The sequence below is a fragment of the Neoarius graeffei genome, chromosome 25 (assembly GCF_027579695.1).
Source record: "Neoarius graeffei isolate fNeoGra1 chromosome 25, fNeoGra1.pri, whole genome shotgun sequence".
NCBI classification, from domain to species: domain Eukaryota; kingdom Metazoa; phylum Chordata; class Actinopteri; order Siluriformes; family Ariidae; genus Neoarius; species Neoarius graeffei.
Window position 1 is genome coordinate 18,493,104 of NC_083593.1, and position 23,487 is coordinate 18,516,590.

At 41.3% G+C, this 23,487-nt stretch overlaps 1 long non-coding RNA gene across 2 annotated transcripts; it reads right to left on the minus strand.

Annotated features, from left to right (window-relative positions):
• Nucleotides 1-12,346: 12,346 nt before the first annotated feature.
• LOC132873170 (uncharacterized) lies at nt 12,347-17,353 on the minus strand. 2 transcript variants are annotated; one of them, XR_009651539.1, is made up of 3 exons: nt 17,255-17,353; nt 15,343-15,474; nt 12,347-15,139 (listed from the first exon to the last, which is right to left on the minus strand). It is a non-coding gene; the product is annotated as an uncharacterized LOC132873170 (long non-coding RNA). The 2 variants fall into 2 exon arrangements; XR_009651538.1 differs by having other exon boundaries at nt 12,347-15,181.
• Between the last annotated feature and the right edge of the window lie 6,134 nt (nt 17,354-23,487).

Consider the following 23,487-nt stretch of genomic DNA (forward strand, 5'->3'; position numbering starts at 1 on the left):
TACGGGTGAAAAACTATAATATCTTGGAAAGTAAATTTAATTTAAATTTTTGAGACAGTTAAAATAGGTTGCGAGAAATCTTGATTTTAATATTCGGTATTTCATGGTCTGCCATGTTAATTTTACATATGCATGCCTGTTCAGAAGAGTCGACAGTAACAACCATGAGACTGAATTGTGACATCATACACTTAACCTTCTGCTCAAGCTACACAACAAATATAGTGAAGTTTTGCTATGTCTTCCAGTGAAAGTTGGATTTCTTTAAGTTTTTCTTCATATTGCTTGTATAATTTTGAATGCAAATCCCCTTCAGATGCAGAGAGTTTGAAAACAGTGGTGTTGGCACTGTAATCCTCTTTGATAAAAGTCTAGAACCTCATGCAACTGAGGAGGATAGCAAAATGTACAAGAATGCCATTGCCCCAGAACAAGAAGAGGAAGAAGAATTTCAAAAATGATACACTGGTGATTCAAAGATAAAATCGTGGTAAGATATAGTGAACACTTCCCTGACCATCTTTAAGGTAAAAACAAATGTTTTAAAATCAAGGATGAAAATTATGATTTCAAGCAGTTTGGATAAAATTGACTACAACAGGACACATGGTTGTGACATCTCACCTTCAGGCGTTCTCTGGCACTAACAACAGAGACTTTAATTTTCCAGATTATTGGTATGGCTCCAGAAACAAGTATTATCTATAGAGTGAATGTGGGGTGGTCGCTATTCCTGGGAGGAGGAACAACAGCGGCATTAAACAAGACCAACGGCTTGGCATGGCAGCTGCTAAGGTTAGCCAATGAGACGGAGTCAGCCCTCAACCTCATGAATAACAAACTAGATGCCCTTAGGAGGGCTGTGATTCAGAACAGACTTGCACTTGACACATTATTGGCAGAGAAAGGTGAAGTGTGTAAGATATTAAACACCTGTTGTTTCTATATGCCAGACAACTATCAGAACATCTCCTCCATCATTGCTTTATATGCAAGAAGCAGTGACAGCCCCACCACCTGCCAATGATTCCTAGTACTCATGGTTTCTCCAATGGGGTAATGGATGGGGACATTGGTTATTGACCATACTCATGCCAGTAATGTGCGTACTGCTCCGATATGTCTGATTGTACCGTGTGTTCTACGATGCTTGAGAGATATGATGATGAAAATAGTACATGTGGTCATGAAAAATTACCAGATGGTGAAGATGTATCCAGAGGAGCACATGTATGAGAGCATGTATGAACGTATGAGAGTTATAACCCCCCTTTCTTCAATGTGGACAATTATGAACTATAGATATTTTTGCTGATGCTTATTGCTGACTGAAGAAATAACATGATAGTTATGCTTGATTTATGTATATAATGTGAATCTGCATATTTTCTTATCTGTTAATTTGCCATTTGTGTACAGATGCCTATGTCTCACAAAAACAGCAGTATAATCGTTTCTATTTTCCCTGTAAATGATGTGCCTGCTGGAAAACCTGTATAGGAGGGACAGGAGACAGAAAATTGCATGAGGGAAAGTCTTTTGCTTTATTATAGTTATCAAATAATTAATAAAGGGGGAACCCTGGTGAAAAATAAATGTGCTAAGTGTACTAAAATTTAGCATACTTTTGTGTACTTGAAGCCACACTAATCATCAATATACTTCAAGTGTGTTTATGATTAGTTAACTTGAGGCATGCTATTTTGGAACAACTAATTTTGTACTAAATATATTTTAATTGTAATTAAATTGTAGAAAAGTGCAACTTGAAGTGTATTTAGTGTACTTTTATGTGCTAAAGTGGAACAACTTAAAGTACCTATATTTTGTATACTTTAAGTATATGACTTTATATGTACTAATATATGCTTAATTAGTACTTTGTTTGTATTATAAGTACCTTAAAATTAGTACACTTTAGAAATTACACAACTTTCACTTAAAGTATATTTTAGTATAATATATTTCTATAAAGTGTAATATAGTATAATTATTTTAAAGTGTGTTAAAAGTGTTAGCGTGAAAGCGTGATGTTAGTATACTTTTTATATATTTATAAAAAGTACAGTTTGTGTAAGTACATTTTCAATATACTATTGAAAATATGAATATACTTTAAATACAATAAAGTAATTTTTTTTTTTTTGCCAGGGAATGTGTAGAGGAAAATTTAATTTTTAGACAATTCTTATGATTTTAGTGATCTTTAGAAAGGTAAGCTTCAGAGACACTGTGTAGGGGACAAATATCATTTTTAGAGAATCTGTGCCTCTCAGATTCTTAGAAGGTCAGACAATGTGTCTCATGTTTATATCAAGTCAAGTCAAGTTTATTTTTATAGCGCTTTTAACAATAGACATTGTTGCAAAGCAGCTTTACAGAATTTAAATGACTTTAAACATGAGCTAATGTTATCCCTAATCTATCCCCAATGAGCAAGCCTGTGGCAACAGTGGCAAGGAAAAATTCCCTCAGATGACATGAGGAAGAAACCTCGAGAGGAACCAGACTCAAAAGGGAACCCATCCTCATTTGGGTGATAACAGACAATGTGATTATAACATTAACAGTTTTAACATGAAGTCAGTTTCGTTGATGTTATAACTCTTCATTGATGGAAACTTGAGTGCAAAACTGTTCATGACAACTGCAGTCCTAAAGTTAGCAAGTCAACTGTAGTCCTCAGCCATAAAAGCATTACTGTAAGTGTCCAGAGCATCTTCCAAGTGTGACTTTCAACTTGTATAAGATGAAGAATGTCGTTTTGTGTCACACTGTTTTATTTTGGAAGGTAATTGTAAACATGTGTACATGTGAAGGTAGCCAGGATAGCAAGGTAATGATAGAGAGGGTGCCAAGGCTGAACACCCTGAGATTAAGAAGATATCTGATATGCAAGTTATGTTATTGTTATTTTGGCAAGTATAAAACAGGGTCTATGGAAATAGAGAATACTTCTCTGAGTTCGGAGAAGTCCTCTTGCAAGAAGCACTATAATAAACTTATATTCTGTCTGTTTCTTCCTGACAGCTTTGGGTTTTATTACAATTTTCCACCACACTTGACAGTTGTCCAGAAGATGATCATCGACACCATCCACAAGGAGGGTAAGCCACAGAAGGTCATTGCTGAAAAGGCTGGCTGGAAAAGGTGCACAAGCAACACGAATGACCGTAGCCTTAAAAAGATTATGAAGAAAAGTCAATTCAAGAACTGGAAGAGTTTCACAAGGAGTGGACTGAGACTAGTGTCAGTGCATCAAAAGCCACCACACACAGACATCTTCAGGAGAGGGGCTACAACTGTTGCATTCCTAGTATCAAGCCACTTCTGAACCAGAGACATCAGAAGCATCCTACTCAGGCTAAGAAGAGAAAGAACTGGACTGTTGCTCAGTAGTCCAGATTCCTCTTTTCAGATGAAAGTAAATTTTGCATTTCATTTGGAAATCAAGGTCCAAGAGTCTGGAGGAAGAGTGGAGAAGCACAAAATCCAAGGTGTTTGAAGTCCTGTGTGATGTTTCTGCAGTCTGTGATGATTTGGGGTGCCATGTCATCTGCTGGTGTTGGTCCACTCTGTTTTATCAAGTTCAAAGTCTATCAGGAGATTTTCTAGCACTTCATGCGTCCATCTGCTGACAAGCTTTATGGAGATGCCGATTTTCTTTTCCAGCAGAACTTAACACCTGCCCACAGTGCCAAAACTACTACCAAATGGTTTGCTGACCATGATATCACTGTGCTTGATAGGCCAGCTAACTTGCCTGACCTGAACCCATCACAGGTCTAATTTTGAGATACTGGATTTCTGATTTTCATGAGCTATAAGCCATAATCATCAAAATTAAAACAAGAAAAAAAAAACACAGGCTTGAAATATTTCACTTTACCTGTAATGAATATGGAACAGAATGAAATTATGAAAAGATAACTTTTTCACAATATTCAAATTGTTTAAGATGCACTTGTAATGTCATAAATTTGTGAGAAATTCATAATTTCTTTCATTTTCATCGACAGCAAAAGCCAGACAGTAGTGTAATGCAGAGAGCTTTTTTTTTTCAAAGATGGCACTAATAGCACTCTTCTGCTCTCTTTGTATGGTATCTCCTAAGCCTGCAGATAGCAATTTGTTCATCACTGGAATGACAAAAATTGCACACATCCATCAGAGAGTGGAAAAGCATGAGAGGAGCAGTCAGTACAGAGTTTGTGCTGAGGCTTATTTCTTTAGGTCCTCCAAAAGTAATATTGAGAGCCTTCTTATAGGCAGTCAGATGTCTCTTCATAGAGAATAAGTGTGCAAAAGGCAGCAGGTGCTGGAGTGCATCATAGATGTGGTTAAGCTAATTGGCAAAAGGGGTTTGAGCTATAGAGGCTCACAATCAGAGGCAGCGTATGTGTTTGATGAAGACACCATTGATCACGACAACTTTTTGGAAATGATAATTTTGCTTGGAAAATATGGCATTTGTCTAAAGGAGCATCTGACTCTCTGCATAGAGAAGAGATGGAACATGCATCAGTATGGATCAAGAGGAGGTAGAGGTTCTTTAGTCACTCTCCTATCCAAAATAACTGTCAACATCATCATCACAACCATCCAGCACCTAATGAAGGCCACTATCACTCCTCAAGTCCAGGCATCTGGTATGTTCTTTGTCCAGATTGATACCACACAGTATATCACAGAACCAAGATCAGTGTTCTGTCATTATAAGATATGTGCTACATTATTTATGAGATACGTATTGCTGTAATAAATGTGAGGCATCCACTGGGCAGCACTTTGTACAAGGTTTAAATAAAGTGCTGGAAAACATGAGCCTGGACATGAAGCAGTACACTGGCAAATCAACTGACGTGGCCTCCAACATTCAAGGGCAATATAAAGGTTTCTCTATACTGCTCTCTGCAAAGTCCCCCAACCAAGTCCCTGTGTGTTGCTATGCACACTTTTTGAACCTTGTTTTAGCAAACTCGACAGTGTATTGGCAAGTGGGTCTCTTTTTTTTTCTCTCATGAACAACATTGCTTATCATTGAGTCCTACCAGAGGATGAACATTTGGGAGAAGGAGAACAAGGACCCAAGATACAGACATCTTGCTCCAATTGGAGAGACATGCTGGTGGGCTAAAGACAGTGCCTTGACAAAAGTATTTGGAGCTTCTGGAAAACAAGATGGGGCCCAGTATGTTGATGTCCTTCAGACCCTTTCAGCCATTCAAGATGTACAGAGCATCAACACCTCTGCACGGGTCAATGCACATGGATACATTGCGCAGCTGCTTGGGTATAAAACAATATCTACAGCTGAGATCTTCCTCTGAATTTTTCAGGGCATCTTACCAGTCTCAAAATATTTTCAGACAAGTGGAATGGACATTCTGACAGCTCATTGGATGATTGTGTCTGCAGAAACATAGCTGAAATAAATGTCCAGGGATTTTGAGAAAGCCAAGGCAGCAGTTGACACATTCATTCTAACTAATGTTAAAAATATTACGCCTTTAAAAAAAAAAAAGATTAAAAAAAATATATATATATATATATATATATCATCTCATCTCATTATCTCTAGCCGCTTTATCCTTCTACAGGGTCGCAGGCAAGCTGGAGCCTATCCCAGCTGACTACGGGCGAAAGGCGGGGTACACCCTGGACAAGTCGCCAGGTCATCACAGGGCTGACACATAGACACAGACAACCATTCACACTCACATTCACACCTACGGTCAATTTAGAGTCACCAGTTAACCTAACCTGCATGTCTTTGGACTGTGGGGGAAACCGGAGCACCCGGAGGAAACCCACGCGGACACGGGGAGAACATGCAAACTCCACACAGAAAGGCCCTCGCCGGCCCCGGGGCTCGAACCCAGGACCTTCTTGCTGTGAGGCGACAGCGCTAACCACTACACCACCGTGCCGCCCATATATATATATATATATATATCTCATGAGATGAGATATATATATATATATATCAAGGGCCCAGTTGAAAGGATGTTGTGTCAGAATTACTTCAAGAATGTGTACATATTTTGCTGTATCTCACCCACAGGCCACCCTATTTGTTCCAGAGGGGACTCCCAATGATTTCTCCAACCTTGCTGCCAATGTCAACATCTTAAAGTCAGCCTCCTTCATTTAAAAGCAGCATGTACATGTGCATGAGTACTGTTCACTGTCACCGTAAGCCATAAGTCATAAGCTGAAGTGTATTGTGTATTGTCATTTTACCTATTTTCTGGTGCAGATAAAAATTGTTCTCCACACCTTTTCAAATAATTTTTTTATTGAAATGTGCTGTAGAGTATGTTTGGTTGCCCTCTAGTAATTGATTTTGAGTAGAGGCAGGATCATTTTATTCCATCTGTCAAGCCTTGCATCAATGCTCTATTAACATTTAAATCGCAGATGCATGGTCCATAGACCCATGAGGCTTGTATATACACTTTTTTTTTTTAAATTGTGCTCAAGGGATCAGGTGAGGTGATTACTTGAGGAGAGCTAGATAGGTGTTTTGAAAATGTCTCCCACCTGTCTCCCAGTTCCTCATTGCCCCAGCATACAAGCTGTTACAGTACGATACTAGTGTCCCATCAGTTTTACTTGCCAAAGAAACTTTAACTGCTTTAATTTTAGGCACATTCTCCTTATCACAAATTTCTCCTTCTAAGTCACTATCGCAGTTCACTGACTGAGTTAAAGGCTCACGAATAGAGACGATGATTTCATCCAATGCAAGAGGGAGTAAGTTCCAGCCAAGTGGTTTCACTGCTATTCAGATGCTAATTTGACCCATTCATGCCTCTACATATAAGTCATATGAAATATTGTGTTTTTGGAAGACAGAACTCCAGGAGATCATATATAAAGAAAACAGGATCGGCCCTCGTATAGATCCTTGGGGAACAGCACAGTTAATTAGTGCTGTTGATGAGATGAAGACATATTGCCTGTCTTAACTATCAACTTCCCATCTTTAAGGTAGGAGGTGAACAAACTTAGGGTAGTACCCTGAATTCCTTTGCCACATTTGAAATGGTCTAGGAGTATATTATGCTGAACTGTATTGAAATACAAGATCAAGCAAAATCAGGACAGCACAGGACTATGACTCAAGAAACAGCAGAATGTCATTTGACAATTTAGTTGTGCAAAAGTAGTGTAGACTCAGTGCTATGTAAAGACCTAAAACCTGACTGATACCTCTCAATGATGTTGTGCTGGCCAGAATAAGAGAACAATTGGGAAAACACAACCTTTTCCATGATCCTGGTTAGAAATGGCAGCCAGAGGTGATTCTAGAGTCTGTTGTGGCCCCAAGCAAAAATTTCCAGGGGGCCCTTCTGACCAGTGTTCATCACCAATATGTTATAAATAATCTGACACCAACGAAAAATGTATGAAACCAAAGTTTCTTAAATTCCAAATGTGAAAATACAATGGTAAAGAACAATAAAAACAATAAAAAAAACAAAATAAATAAGCCCTCAGACCCCAACTCTCGGGGGCCCGGGGGCCCCAAGCAGTTGCCTGCCTTGCCTGTTCACAAGCTGCACGTCTGATGGCAGCTTGGAGATGGGTCTATAATTATGTAGGATTGTAAGGTCGAGGTTATTTATTTGTTTATTTATTTTTCAGTAATGGGTGAACCAATGCATGTTTAAAATAAGGAGCAAACAAACCACCTGTAAGGTAGCAGTTAATTTTTGCTAAGATTACTGGTCTAACAGTGGGTAATACCTCTTTTAAATGTACAATTGGGCAGGATACTGAAAGAACAGTTAGTGGGCTCCATTTTACTGACAATGTTTATGGATGAGGGAGGGAAACAGGCTTAAATCGGTCAAGAACGTGATGGTGGGGAAAGCACTGCACAGTCATCAGCGGGAGATGAAATATTACTTATTTTTACTTCTTTTTTTATTACTTCTTTTTGGGAATGAAGATATTAAAAAAAAAATCCTGTTCACAAGTAAGCCCATATGTCTCAGCATTAACAGATGCAGTGGGTTTAATGAATGTAGTGATATTACTGAAAACTACTTTAGGCCTATGAACATTGTTTTCAATGATTTCTGAGAAATAAGTGACCATGGCTGATTTTACTGAATGCTGATAATTTTTAAGACAGTTCCTTACTATTGGTAAAACACTTGTAATTTACCCTTCTTCCACTTACGCTCAGCTCTTTTGCACTCCTGCCTGAGTGCATGAGTGGTGTCATTTAACCAGGGCTAGGCACAAGTTTTAGGTCTTGTAGATTTTAGAGGAGCAAGAGAGTTCAGGATAGCCACATACCGTATATGGAATGGAACTGTCTGAGAAGCTCATCAGGAGCTGTGGAAGGAGCAAAAAGTAGGTAATTCAAGTCTTTTTCTATGTACGTGTATGTACACATATGTTCTAATCAGCAAAGAGTTTAGCAGTAGTGGAGTTTATCACATGGGTATAGTGCAAAGAATTGGGACAGTGGGGAACAGGATGTGAGAATGGGGTGTCAAATAGGATCGGTCTATGAGCTGATGAGCAGGCATCAATGAACTCAATATTTTGAACTGTGAAACCTAAAGATAATACCAAATCAAGTAGCCATGTACCGTACATGAGCAGGACCAGATACATTTTGGGTAAAATTGAAAGAGCTGAGAAGACATGTATGTAAAATCATTGACCAAAGGATTAGGTGTGCAGTGGATATGAATGCTAAAATCTCCAAGGATAAGTTTATCACATTGAAGCACAATGGAAGATAACAAGTCTGAAAATTCTTACTGAATTTAGGGGTCTGTACACCAGAGTAGACAACAGAGGGCAGATTAGTTCAACTTCAAACAACTGCACTTCAAAACTTGAAGTTATCAACCACCAGCTGACAGCATTTAAAGCAGTTTTGAAAGTTTTGTAGCTAAGCCAGCACCCCTGCCAGTAGTCCTTGGGGAATTAAAATAGCTGCAGTTTTTAGGAGAAGGATCACAAAGAGAACTTGAATGCCAATAATAAGCCATGCCTCAGTCAGAATTAAAAAGGCTAATCAAGCAAAGTCCTTCCTGCACTATTCATGACACGTTTGGCAGCATCGAGCTTCATTTCATAGCCCTTGGCCTCTCACCTATATTACATAGCTAGGGTTACACTGGGGGGCTAGTCCTCTGGTAATTGTGAGAGTTTGACTCCCCACTCGCATCTGTATTGCAGCGCGCCTTGCCAGATTGCACCATTTTTATGATGGTCTTTGGTATGACCTGACCGTGAGTAGAACTCACGATCTCGAGGCAGATACGCTAACCGCTAGGCCACTCGCCGGTGGTTCAATGAGCAGTTAAAAAAAAAAAAAGTCAAATGATGCATTTGACAATGATCATGCATTAATGAGTGCCATCATAATAGGGAGAGAATCTGCTAGAAAATGAAGGAGATAGAGGCCAGTATTACAGTCAGTGATGAAATGCCAAGTGGTGTTGGGGCTGAGCAAGCTCTGCTGTACATCTTCCATCTTAGACCTTTTGGGACCAAAAGGTCACTGGTTTGATTCCCTGGACCAGCAAGAAAATGTGTGGGTCAGTGAGTGAATGAGCATCCTACATCCATGGCTGAAATACCCTTGAGTAAGGCACCTAACCCCCAACTGCTCCCTGGACACTGCAGTGCAGTTGCCCACTGCTCTGGGTATGTATATGTTCATAGCTCACTTGTGTGCACCTGTGTGTTCACTGCTTCAGATGGGTTAAATGCAGAGAAAGAATTTCACTGTGCTCTACTGTACATGTAATGAATAAAGACTTTTAAAAAATCTGTATACCTATTGGGCTGATGCAGTTAGAAAGATCATGTGCTGCCTAGTGGAACACCTACAAAAGGGCAGAAGTTGATGTGCTTCCAAACTGACAGACAATTCATTGTACAATGTGGTTCACATAGAGGGCAGAGATGCTTAGGGCTAGAATGCATTGGCACATGACTGACAAATCTACAGTTAAATGATTTTCCACCAGTACCATTGTTGTGAATGATACTGATGCACCATGGTACCAGTGTGTTGATTGCCATGCTCTGGCCAAACAGACCATGATTTTTTTTTCCCATGACAAAACTGAAAATATCAGTCAGAAAGATCCAAAGACTATTTGATGATAAACTATGTTCAGAACAATATGCATGTCAGTAGGGTGATTAGAATCTTTTACTCTAATACAACAGACAGAAATTATATCACTCATGTTTTTGTTTTTAAAATTATTAACTTGAGTACTAGATCCCCTACTTACACATTTTCTTGTAGAAATACTACTAAAAACAATCAAACCTCTCTTAAAAATAATCAACTCTTCTCATAGCATGGGATATCAAATCACTGATTAGCAGTTATCAAGTCACTGATCACAGAACTTGAACCCTTCTTTATCTCTAGAATCCTAGAAAAGTTTGTAGCATATCTGGTAGGGTCATACTTGCACAGGAATCACATTCATGAACCTTTTCGGTATTTAAGCCTCATTGTGGTACTTACTGTAGGTAGCACTGTTTAAAGTGGTAAATGACCTATAGAGATCTTGCAGTCACGTGACCGGAAAGTACACAACCGCCATCTTGTCGGTCAAAAACACCGCTGAATACTGCTGCACTCGTGTACAGAATGGATCAATTTCAACCGACGGACTACACGTCTCATTTTTCTAATGAACAGATAACTAGATATATGTCTAAAATAAACGATCTACAGATTTGTGACCCTTATGGCTTTCCGGACGGAGTTTTCACGACCGGATTTTGAACTGCCAGCGGAATACCCGGACGTGTATAATTACCTCATTAACTTTCCCTCGCTGTTCAGTGGTGAAGCACTGCGTGCTTATAAATCTCTGGACAGTTATCTTTACAGAAATTCAGGATTTGTCAGCGACTCAGATGTGGCATCTTGTAAACAAGAATCCTCATTGGATGGGTAAGTCACTTAAGTATTGAGTATAGCACTGACCAGCCGATTATAGAATAGAATAAGGTAATTCCAAATCGTCCGTCTTGTTTACATGGATCTGGCGTTGGAGAGGTAGAGGCTTGGCAGTGGAGATTTGAGTAGCTGTTTTCTGAGCTTAGTCAACAGGCCGGCTCTGCCTGCAGCCTCGCTTTTGCTTCTGCTCCCGGCGCCGCCTCCTTCGCTTTGCTTCCGATAACAATCCATGGAGACCCCACTGGTCTCGCTATCTCGTCCGGAATGTTTTTTTTTTTTTTCTCGTCCGGAATGTTGTGCATGCAATGGAAATCGCTACAAACCGTCATTTTCTGCTGGAAACCAATGTCCAGTAAGTCCATACAGTTGTAGTGGATATTGAAGTCCGGTACAGACGAACAACACGCAAAATTACACACAAAAAACATAAAAACCGTGCACAGGTAGGGAGAGCTTGTAGCCGCAGCCGTTGTAGTAGAATTGTATATAGTAGGGTTTTCCAGAAGAAAAGGTAGAAGTAAAAGCAGAAGTAGAACCAGAAGTAGAAGTAGAAGGCGGAATATGGCGTTTGACCGACAAGATGGCGTCTGTCACAATCTGGATCGGCTGTGACGTCACATGCAAGTGCTCCATTGTTAAGCTTTCTGACTAGTAACTTTGGCCAGGGGCGGACTGGCAATCTGTGCGTTCTGGAAAAGTCCAGAACGGCTGTCCGGTCTACGGCCGTCGGCCCTGTTCAATAACCAAAATTTTCAGTCTATCAACTAACAACAGGTGGCGCTAAGATGATCATTTATCCATCAATCATTATTCCATAGGCCTAAAAGCCAACAAAGAAGAGTAACGTTAGTGTCTGTCAACAGAAAGATGGCAAGCAGAAAACATAAGGAGAAAGGTGGATGGGAAAAGTTAAAACAAAAGAAAGTGAAGTCACTTGAAGAAGCTGCTTCAAAATGTAGAAAGCTCACAGAGCTTTTTGGCAGCAGTGCAACTGCAAGCAGCAGCAGTAACGTTCATGTCACGTTATCACCGAGCGAGACTGAGAACCAGGTGGACATCCAACCTGACCAACCACATGCTGATGATAATAGTCATGATGAGGGGCAGGCAGCTGAGGGAATTTCACCGGAGGAGGAGGTACCGGTAAGTGACGACATAAAACCATAGCATAAAACAGGTTATGTAAAGGCCACTCATAGACCCCTCTCATAGTAGGCCAATCTTCTATTGATTGGATTTGCAGTGTGGTGATGAGAAATATGTGGTTTATTGCTGTTAGGGTCCACCCAGTCGGAAACGGTCAATCGGTCAACTTCTCGGGACCCCCACCCTCATACCACCCAGACGTCTGGGACGGAAGACCGCAAAAAAACAGAGAACCAGAGATCGGTTTCACTGCTGTTTATTCACAGTCTTCTCGCCAAAGATGAAATACTACAAACACCTTTTATAACAAATTATAATCTCTCTAAACGGCTATTGTGCCTTCATGGTCAAGAATAATACTTATATAAACCTAACAATCCCCCCCTTTGATAATAGTATCACTATTATCAAATCCTAGGATCATATTTGACCATTATCACCTCATGATCATATATGTGATTACATCGAGAATTAATCTTGAGTTAATCTTTGCCCTTCTTGACGTATATTGGTGCTCAGAGGGCAGGCATGCCTGATCAGCCCTCGTCCCACCTCACCGGAGCTTAGAGAAACTCAAAACCTCTTAATTCGTCCCAAATACACGCTACTTCCTTCAGAGTAATTTGTTCTAAAACAGTGAGGGAAAATTAAATTAGAAGGCATATCGACCTATAGTGAGAACAGAGTCCTGTAAGAATACAGAGTTTCAGAGCATAGAGATGTGTAATAATAGTAGAAGACAGCATCAGATAAAAGACATAACACATTCGTGTGGTGTGCGCTTGTGCAGTCCAGTTAGCGAATTGCCAGAAGATGTTGTCTCAAAGTCCAGCTCGAGCGGGTAACCCTGCTCCGAGCAATGAAGGGGTCCAGAAGGCTCGGGCGGGTAACCTTGCCCCGAGCAAAGATGAAGCAGTCACGAAGGCTCGGGCGGGTAGCCCTGCCCCGAGCAACAATGAAGTCACGAAACCCGTGATGAGGACTGTCATGGTTGTAGTGAGGATGATAGGTTCCAAACGGGGCGCACGATCTCTTCCCCTCTTTGTTCACAACGTCTTGAGGATTCTCAGTCAAATCTGTGTAGAGCTCAGAAATAGAGAGACAGAGAGAAAGAACAGAGATTCTCGGGACACAGAAAAAACGTTAGTAGCAAACTTGTCATTGTAACACAACTTTGTTATGGAGCCTTCTTCAATCGCGTGGCATGGATCCACTGTGGAAAAAGATCAGTTAAAACAGCAGTAAAAGTAATGGCGACTATGTCTGCAGGCCCACCATATCTAGGTTTTCCCAATTGTCCAAATCATTACTTTAAATAGTCACACCAGCACTTGTCTCCCACGTGAAAGGGGTGTGTGGTGGAGATAATATTGTATTATTGACCTTGGTACAAATTTTATGCAACTTATCTATAAGGGCTGCAGAATACTCATCCATATGCATTTTCAAATCAGAGGTACCCGGAGCCGGAGTTCCCTTCTTCCAGGGGAGAGGGAAAGGTCTTCCAAAAATAATTTCTCTCTGAGGTGTCACACGAATTTCAGCCAGAATGAATTATGGATTACAGAACCAAACCTGTGTCCTGCATGACCTTAATTTGTCTTTCAATGTTCGATTAGTACGTTCTACGATACCAGAGGATTGAGGAATGTGAAAACACCAGTTTAGTTTAGAGATACTTACAAAGGTTTTGTGTGACTTTGAGGTGAAACGGGTACCTTTGTCTGAGTCTATGGCATTTGAAACCCCATAACTATAATAATAATTATTATTGAGTTCTTATTATTTTATTGTTGTTATTTTATTGTTCTGCTTTTATTGTTTGTTTTTCTTTTTTACTGTCCAGTGTCCTTGGGTACCTTGAAAGGCACTTATAAATAAAATGTATCATTATTATTATTATAACTAGGTATTATTTCTTTTGCCAGAGTACGAGTAACTACCTTCGTGTTCTCTCGAGAACAGGGAAAAACTTCTACCCATTTAGAGAATTTGTCCACAATCAAGATGACAAAAATCAAATGAGAAAGGAAGAGCGTATGCCTCATGCAGAATATCAGGCAGTGAACACACAGAATAACCACAGAGGTATAATAAATATCATAAATTATAAAACAAGAACCGTTTAGAACAAGAACCATCAACAAAGAGTACTTCCCCCATCCCTAGAGGGCTGGAGGAGAGATCAGACCTGATACTAGTAGTATGTACGATTTTTAGACAGACAATATCAATGTCATCCCAAGTATCATCCCGAGAATTAAGGAGGCGTGCGAGAGCGCGACCTACATTATCAAAAGAGGATGTGACACGAATTTCGAGATTGTTAGTAGAACAGAGAATAGTCATATGTTAATTTAATTATCTATTAAATTACTGATAATTTAATGGGTCTGTAAATTTTGCAACACCTGTTTAACTTGATGTGACGAGTGCAAGATCAGTGGGTGAGACAAAATCAATTTTCCGCATCTAAAACCATCAAAGCACATGCGGAGACAGCCCCCAGACATGCAGGTAAGCCTTGAGAAACAATGTCTAATGTTTTGGATAAAAACGCACAATGCTGCATTCCCCCCCCCATGCTCCCGGCCACCAGCTGTTCACAGGCATAGAGGTGGAAGGGCTTGAAGTGATCAGGTAACCCCAGGGGCGGAACGAAGGGTGCTTTTGAGGGAGTGATAAGCGACCACCATAGTGTCAGTCCAGGTCAAAGGATGTTGCAGTGGATCGTGATGAGAGATTGCAGAACGGAGAAGCTTGTCATATAAAGAGCAGTCAGGGATCCATTTTCTGACCCAGAAAAGACATCAGTGCATGTTTAGTTGCAGGGCGTTTTGTGTCTAGAATGACAGCCTTGAGAAAGTTCAAAACTTCAAAAGTTCAAATACTTAAGTGTCCATGCAATATTGCAGCTTGGTCCTGAAAACCTTAAAGCCCTTGTGCGCCAGATGTTGGAGCAGGCGCAAGTGTCAGTGTCTTGGCAGATTTCTGGTGACTCAGCAGATACCAGAACACACAGACCACAGAGTCCTGAGGGAGGGAGAAGGTCACAGAGCGCGTTATGAATTACAGCTGAAAAAAACAGCAGGAGAGTCAATGAAACCTTGAGTCCAAACGCTATCTCTTCATGTGCATGAAAAAAAAGGCAGAACAGAGATCATTAATGGAAAAACAGCAATGATGAGCAGGAACCTGTGACATTACAGAAGAAACAATCAATTCATGAATCTTACGTAAATCTTATGTAAAACGCCAGGTACCATCGGGTTTAGGTACTGGATTGACAGGTGTATTGTACAAGCTGGTGCACGATCTCACCACGCCTTGCTCGAGAAGAGGATGACATCGATCCAGAGAGAGAGGTACTGCTTAACATAAACAGGATGCACATGAATATTGAATCATATTTTGTTTAGTTTCATGTCAATTCCATTTAAGTTCCAGGTTGCAGTGCAACAAAATGCGGAAAGGTTCAAGGACACTGAATACTTATACAAGCCAATGTATCATAATCATGATAATTTATGACGTTTTTTCCTTAATGGTTAAATAAAGATAAACCCAAGTCTCTGATTTATAAACAAAAACTTATTCAAGGAAACGTTTGTTAACTCTGTTTCTTGCTGAAAAAATTATGGTTAACTAAATACATTAAAAGCCTATCCATTCCATATCCTCTGTGGTTTTTAAAGGCAAAAGTATGGAGGTTTAAAACTCAGCAAACAGTTAATCAGAGCATTTCATATCAATAGTTCGAAATTAGGAGGAACATGTTTAAGCTTAGCCTCATAAGGAGCAATAAGTTTAAAGAAAGAAAAGGAAATATAAAACAGGGCAACAATTTCACTGAATGTAAATTGAATAAAATTGAATAGCTGATAAGCACTTTTTGTTGGATTCGATATGTGACAGAGACTCAAAATACATTTCTAATTCAATTAACAGTATTAATGAGAATGAGAATTGGTTGTCTTGGACATTTTGACTTTGTGTATATGGAATTTACCTAGTAATATAAAGAGATTACTTATTAAATTTATTATTGTGTGAGAAAGTGCCAAAAATAATGATTTTCTCTGCTCATTGCAAATTTCTGTGGCTGTCCTTGCCTGCCATGCTTGCATGAGTTATTTGTTTATATTATAGCTATCTGTAACATTCTGGGAGTCTTATCTCAGTGTTAACTGAGAAAAGAGACAGAGCATATTGCTACGGAACAATTATTCAAAATATTATATTTATAATAGGACGACAATTATTCAAAAAATGTCAAAAATGAAGTAAAAAGCGGGTTAGCTCGCTGCTGATCGAATTGCATGTTTCCCAGACAAGACAAGTCCACATTTACTAAAACGCATTAGAAACAGGAGTATATAGGATATTTAAAGGTTAGAATTACATATGATTAATAAAAATACCACTACACGATCAGTTTTAAAATGTTTTAGATCAACATTAAACATTAGGTTAAACATTAAACCTTTCGGCATTTCCATTCACATGTAGGGTAAATATATTTGATGCCTTTTATTATGCCTTTAAACAGGAAGTGGTATAATACTCAATATTTTAAAAATGATTCCTGATAAATATCTTCAAATCTGAAAATATTTGATTTGGCTGAATTAATCAAACTCTAAGCCTTAAATATATTTCTTCTGTTTTTACCATGTCTGTTTAATTTAAGTGAATGTTTTAAAAATGGTTTTTGTGTTGTATTTGCTTGTACAGTTATGTCATTATTTAAGGTCTGAACGCATAGAATTACTGCCCAGATCTGATGAGACGAGAGTTTTGCCCTAAAGAGCTGCTTTTTCTTTTATCCAGTGCGCATGCCCAGTTCACAAGCATCATGGGAACTGGAGTGCTAATGTTATTAACACATAATCATCACAATTTTGCCGTCACATACTTCTGTCTTAGTTTTAACTACTTCGTATTCATCATTTATAAGATCTAGACATGAAACTGCATTAATAGCTGCACTTATTAATTATTAAAACACATTAATAGTCTTGTAGACTGCTCAGGGACCTGTTCAGAGATCACCTCGCAGACCACTCGTGACTTTCCTGATAACTTTCCAGTTACAAGTTTCGGACTATCAACACACAATGTATTATAAAATACAGATGATCTACTCACCAAACGCTGAAACTAATTGATTAAGAAGCAGATTTTTCCTCTGATGATTCCAATCTGTGTTAAGGTAAGAGGATCTCTAACAGTGATGAGATTCACAAACGATTCGGATCTTTTTCGGGACGAAACATAAAAATGACTCGATCGAGCGAATCGATACAGACGCATGGACCGCATTTGTTGAGTTCATGCACACGTAATGGTTTGAGGAAAGTTCATACTTTAATTTCATGCAGCATGAAAGTGTGATTATTGTTTACAATTTGAAAACAGGAAGACGAATAAGGCAGTTTCTGAGTCAAGAATCAAGAGTGAATCAAGTAAATTGATTCACACGCATGCGAGTTTGTTCTAAAGAATCGATTCAGTGAAGCTTTCGTTGAGATTAAAATGCACAATATACAGAATGTCCGTATTTTATACGGATTTGATTCAATAAACATAGTATACAGGCGTACAAATAAAGTTATACGGATTCTTTTTAACAAAAAAAACCCCTTCAATATTTATTTAGAGCTATAATCAATTCCCACGATGATAAAAGAGCACATGACATTTACACTTTGTGTTTTTTTGTCAAACATTGAAGCTTGTATTCATTCTTAAAGTTTATTGTTATTAATATTGAAGAAGAAGTAACTGGGATATATCATTGTTAATTATCATTCAAATTGTAGGTAAATCATTTTAATTTGCATCTTATAAGGATTTTATAAGGGAAATAAGGACTTTGGAAGTTGGTTATACAGGTTTGATTGACCAAAGGTTTGACATTTATGCACACCAGGAACACAGTTCTGACTGTTCATGTCCAGAGTACTGATTTGTTGTTTCATTATTTTCTGCATATCCAGTAATGCCTTATATAAATGCTATAACAATTAAAGATACATTACACAGCTCCTAGAGATTGCAAATACCTGAATGAGGATAAATCAAAACTGAGCTGGCCAAATTGTCTAGAATTTGTGTAGAATGCTAAACCACAGCAATTCATCCAATCCCGTGGGTTTTTTCTCGGGGTCCGGGTACCTTAATACAATACAATTTTCCCCCCATGGTGGCACAAAGGAATCAGTCCCGAGATTAATTAGGGTAATTATTATGGGTTTGAAACATAAAAAGCACGCTCTTCCCGTGACAGCTCCTTCACTTCACGAGGATCACCTTCCCGTGCTTTTACACGAGGTTTACCAATCTTCCCGTGGCTCTTCCACGAGGTTCACCAAAAAAACATCCCGTAAACAAAAATCTATGAGGATCCCCAAAATAAAAACATCCCGTGCCTCTACACGAGGATTACCAATAACGTAACTAAAATAATAAACAACTGGGTTTTTTTTTTCTGATACCTCCAACCAGGCGGAAGTCCAACCAATCAAACTAATCAATTAAAAGAGACCCCTTACCTGATTGGAAGTATCCCCGTACGGGCCACCAAATTGTTAGGGTCCACCCAGTCGGAAACGGTCAATCGGTCAACTTCTCGGGACCCCCGCCCTTGTACCACCCAGACGTCTGGGACGGAACACCGCAAAAAAACAGAGAACCAGAGATCGGTTTCACTGTTGTTTATTCACAGTCTTCTCGCCAAAGATGAAATATTAAAAACATCTTTTATAACAAATTATAATCTCTCTGAACGGCTATTGTGCCTTCTTGGTCAAGAATAATACTTATATAAACCTAACAATTGCTGTCAAAACAAAAACGTAACTACCAAGCAAGCCAATTATAAATAGATAGGCAAGCACAAATGGCCGCGATTTCATATGTTCACCTCTGCATAATTCATGCAGATTAGGCTCTTTACGTTCAAGAGAACCAAAGCTCTAGCCTGTCATTAACCAAAAGTTTGAGGGGGAGAAGTGTTTTCCATTTTGGCACTATTTATCTTTGTCTTCTCTTTCGTGGTGCGTGGTGGAATGTCTGTGGAATAGGCTACAAATGTTGTTTGAAGGATGATTGGTTGAATGGTATCATAACTAATCACAGCAGCATTGCATTGTACAATTTGTTAATAGCCTAATTTTAGATCTGTTTGTCAGGCTTACCTACCAGAAAATCAGCATTAAAACTATAAAATGTGTCAAGCAGGCTAATTCTTACACAGAATAGACCTAAAAGGCTAAAAATGTAATTGGGATTTAGGAAAAACCTCCAAATCTGTTTTATTCTTCTTGTCTGTAGCCTAGGTATCAAATGCTATGTTTATCCAAAGTTTTGGCTGGTTTTTAAAAATAGAATTTTTGAGGTATACTGTAAGTACAGGTTTAAAGGCTGTCATTCCAAATAATACCTTGAGGCCTGGGCGGCACGGTGGTGTAGTGGTTAGCGCTGTCGCCTCACAGCAAGAAGGTCCGGGTTTGAGCCCCGTGGCCGGCGAGGGCCTTTCTGTGCGGAGTTTGCATGTTCTCCCCGTGTCCGCGTGGGTTTCCTCTGGATGCTCCGGTTTCCCCCACAGTCCAAAGACATGCAGGTTAGGTTAACTGGTGACTCTAAATTGACCATAGGTGTGAATGGTTGTCTGTGTCTATGTGTCAGCCCTGTGATGACCTGGCAACTTGTCCAGGGTGTACCCGCCTTTCGCCCGTAGTCAGCTGGGATAGGCTCCAGCTTGCCTGTGACCCTGTAGAACAGGATAAAGTGGCTAGAGATAATGAGATGAGACCTTGAGGCCTTCATGTTAATGGCTACTGAAAAAGACATCCTCATGTCCCTGGATAGTGACTGTATCATTGACAGAGTGGCAGAAAACAGTGACCTTCTGAGGAAACTACTTCTCCCTTAGCACTAATTGTACCAACCTTTAATAGCCAACATTCAGAATGACTGCTCAGTGTAATTATTGTTGGCAAAGTCAGTTACAAATACCAGTGATACAGATTATTTTTTTCTCTTTAAAATGCAAGCATAGAAGTGACTGTAAAATAGCAGTATAAAAGACAATGCCTATGTTCATTTTGGTTTAGGAGATGCAAGTGATGTTTAGTTGTTCTTGAATATTAGGTTGTGGCAGTTTGTAGGAGTGGGAGGAGCACAGAAGACGGCAGGCCAGAACTGAGTTTCGTAACTCTTTTTATTTTGACACTTTTCAGTTGTCTCTTGCATACACACAGACATGCTCACACACATCAGGTGTCTGTCTGGTTGGGGAGAGAGCTCCTCCTCTGCTCTCGCTCTCTCCTTAAATAGGGCGCGGTCACTGGGGAAGACACAAACACACATTAATCAACATCAGGTGCAGTGATTCTGCCACTTACCTTCCCTGACTCCTCCCTCCGGTCACAGACCAATGCTTGACCATGCCCCCGCTGCCACATACCCCCACCGCCCGACTCAGGCCGGGCGGCTGTCCGGCCTGCAGCCGACTCCCCCCCCCCCTTGACGGGAGAGGAAGTCCGCCACGACCATCTGCGCCCCCGGCCTGTGGATCACCTTGAAGTTAAAGGGTTGGAGTGCCAGATACCAACGGGTGATCCGCCCGTTGGCATCCTTCATGCGGTGAAGCCACTGGAGGGGCGCGTGGTCCGAACAGAGGGTGAAAGGGCATCCCAGCAGGTAGTAACGGAGGCCCGCCCACTTGATCGTCAGGCACTCTTTTTCAATGGTGCTGTAGCGCCCCTCACGCACTGACAGCTTCCTACTGATGTACAGCACTGGGCGGTCCTCCCCCTCCACCTCCTGGGACAAAACAGCCCCCAGCCCTCTGTCCGATGCATCCGTCTGTAACATAAAGGGGAGAGAAAAGTCAGGGGAGTGCAACAGTGGCCCCACACACAGTGCAGCCTTCATCTCAGAGAAAGCCCGCTGGCATTGCTCCGTCCACTGGACCGGATCTGGTGCCCCCTTTTTAGTGAGATCAGTCAGTGGGCTGGTGACGTCCGAATAATTAGGTATAAACCTATGGTAATAGCCAGCCAGCCCCAGGAACTGTCTCACCTCCTTTTTGGTCTTGGGCCTTGGGCAGGCCGCAATTGCTGCTGTCTTGTTAATTTGGGGACGTGCCTGCCCGTTGCCCAAGTGGAAGCCCAGATACCGTACTTCCACCCACCCAATCGCACACTTCTTCGGGTTGGCTGTGAGACCCGCTCGCCTCAGCGACCTAAGGACAGCCCTCAGATGTTGTAGGTGCCGCGGCCAGTCATTACTATAGATAATGATGTCATCTAAGTATGCGGCCGCGTAGGTGGCATGGGGGCGGAGGACCCTATCCATCAGCCGCTGGAACATAGCGGGTGCCCCAAACAGCCCAAAAGGAAGTGTGACAAACTGGTGTAAGCCAAATGGTGTGGAAAAGGCCATTTTTTCTCGGGATAATGGAGTCAAGGGGATCTGCCAATAACCCTTTGTCAAATACAGTGTCGAGTAAAAGCGAGCTGTGCCTAGTCGATCGAGCAACTCATCAATACGAGGCATTGGGTACGCATCGAATTTAGACACCGTGTTGACTTTTCTATAGTCTACACAGAACCGGACCGACCCGTCGGCCTTGGGTACCAAGACCACCGGGCTGCTCCAGTCACTGTGGGACTCCTCGATGATGCCCATTTCGAGCATGGCCTTGAGTTCTTCCCGAACCACTTTTTTCTTGTGTTCAGGTAGCCAGTAAGGGTGGCTGCACACTACCACCCCCGGGGGCATCTCAATGTGGTGCTCTATGAGGTCGGTGCGGCCAAGCAGGGGCGAGAACATGTCTGAAAATTCGGTCTGCAACTGGGCAACCTCCGCGAGTTGGGTCGGGGAGAGGTGGTCTCCACAGGGGACCGGAGAGGTACGCGATGCCAATGTTCCCTTTTGAACCTCCGGCCCCAGCTCCGCCTTCTCTGGAACCACCGACACCAACGCCACGGGGACCTCCTCGTTCCAGAGTTTGAGTAGATTGAGGTGGTAAATCTGTAGCGCCCCACCCCTGTCCGTTCGCCTCACCTCATAGTCGACATCCCCGACTCGCCGTGTGACCTCAAAGGGTCCTTGCCACTTGGCGATTAATTTGGAGCTTGATGTGGGCAACAGTATGAGTACTTTATCTCCTGGTGCGAACTCCCTAAGGTGCATACCCTTGTCATACAGGCAGGTTTGCCGTTCTTGAGCCTGCCGCAAATTCTCCTGGTAACCTGGTGGGTGAGTGTGTGGAGTTTTGTGCGCAGGTCAATAACTTATTGAATTTCATTTTTACTTGGTGAAGGTCCCTCCTCCCAATTTTCTCACAGCACGTCTAAAATGCCACACGGCTTACGCCCATATAACAATTCGAACAGGGAGAACCCCGTGGAGGCTTGTGGAACCTCTCGCACTGCAAATAACAAGGTTTCGAGCCATTTATCCCAGTTACGTGCGTCCTCACTTACGAATTTCTTAATTATATTTTTGAGGGTGCGATTGAATCGTTCGACTAAACCGTCCGTTTGTGGGTGATAAACGCTGGTGCGGATCGGCTTAATTCCTAATAACCCATACAGTTCGTTCAGTGTTCGTGACATAAACGAGGTGCCTTGATCAGTCAGAATCTCTTTGGGGATTCCAACTCGGGAGATGACGTGGAAGAGTGCTTCCGCAATACTGAGTGCTGAGATATTGCGACGAGGCACTGCTTCCGGGTATCGCGTTGCATAGTCCACTAGAACTAATATAAAGCGATACCCTCGTGTTGACCGATCTAATGGCCCGACAAGATCCATCCCAATCCTTTCGAACAGGGTCTCGATTAATGGGAGAGGGCACAAAGGCGCTTTTGGAATGGCCGCTGGATTTACTAACTGGCATTCGCGGCATGCCGTACACCACTTACGGACATCGCTGCGAATCCCTGGCCAATAGAACCGGGCCATTATTTGGGCTAGTGTTTTATCCTGCCCAAAGTGTCCAGCCATGGGATTAAAGTGAGCCGCCTGGAATACCAATTCCCGGCGGCTTTTTGGAATCAAAAGCTGCGTGATTTGTTCTTTAGTCTGAGTGTCCTGCGTCACTCGGTATAATCTATCCTTCATAATTGAGAAGTAGGGGAAGGACGGGGTGGCGTTTGGCTGGAGCGTTTGACCATCGATTACTCTCACTTGGTCAAACGCATGCTGCAGAGTCTTGTCTCACGACTGCTCTAATGGAAAATCTGCAAGGGATTCCCCAATAGAAAGAGGAGCCTGCGGCTCCTCACTCTGACACGGAGATGATGTAGACGGCTCTGTGACAGCTGCTCCCGCCAATGCGACACCGGGACCTCCCCTTGCGGAACTACG